At 40.0% G+C, this 722-nt stretch overlaps 1 protein-coding gene across 1 annotated transcript in view; it reads right to left on the bottom strand.

The window, feature by feature from the left end:
• Window positions 1-491: 491 nt before the first annotated feature.
• Window positions 492-722, bottom strand: part of C2CD5 (C2 calcium-dependent domain containing 5) — a 103148-nt gene continuing 102917 nt past the window's right edge. The window contains exon 29 of the transcript XR_001362722.1: window positions 492-503. The gene's annotated coding sequence lies outside the window, so the exon portion shown is untranslated. The remainder of the gene's footprint in view (window positions 504-722) is intronic.

The raw sequence follows: 722 nt of genomic DNA, 5'->3' as shown, positions 1-722 counted from the left end.
GATAAGAGCTGTGTAGGGAATTAGAATTAGGTAAGGTGGTAGTGAGGACTGAGTGGCTTCATGAAATTATCAGGTTTCTCACTTCCTGGAGGTGACTTTAAGCTGAAGAAGTAATATTACTAGATGGGTGCAAGAGCCAAGACTAGAAGAGTCTCCTGATTACCAGCTCTGGCCAACACATCTCCGCAGCCTGGTGATAGCATTATTGTGCCAAAAGCCTACTCACAGTTCTTCATTTCACACTGGTGGCATAATTTTTATTTCAAAGTGAATGTGGACTTTAGAGCAAACTACTCCTTTATCTGGTCATTTTAAGAGGAAACATAACTATCTTAGATAGGTGGTATTTTATGCAATAAAACACATTCAACTTTTGAAGCAATAAGTGACATTGGGAGGATAAATCTTGAAAAGCCTGTGAAATGGGAGGAGGAGGAGGAGGAGGAGGAGGAGGAGGAGAAGGAAGGAGGAGAGAAAGAAGGAAAGAAGACAAGGTCAACATTCTTACTCATCAAAACTGTTGCCAAAGCTTTACATAATTAGAGAAAACCACTATCAGACCTGAAGGTATCAATTTTGAGTTTGAGTAAAGGGATAATTGACCCAACTGGCTTTGTTATTATTTTCCTGATTGATTGTTGTTTAGATAGCAAGTATATAAAACCAGGGCGTTTATAAAAGAACTAGAAACCCAGTGCGTGTAATTGCGTGGCCCCACCCAC

The sequence above is a fragment of the Myotis brandtii genome, unplaced genomic scaffold (genome assembly GCF_000412655.1).
Source record: "Myotis brandtii unplaced genomic scaffold, ASM41265v1 scaffold299, whole genome shotgun sequence".
In the NCBI taxonomy this organism is placed as follows: Eukaryota; Metazoa; Chordata; class Mammalia; order Chiroptera; family Vespertilionidae; genus Myotis; species Myotis brandtii.
The sequence above is the reverse complement of the archived record's forward strand: the minus strand, read 5'-3'. Positions and strand labels throughout refer to the sequence as shown.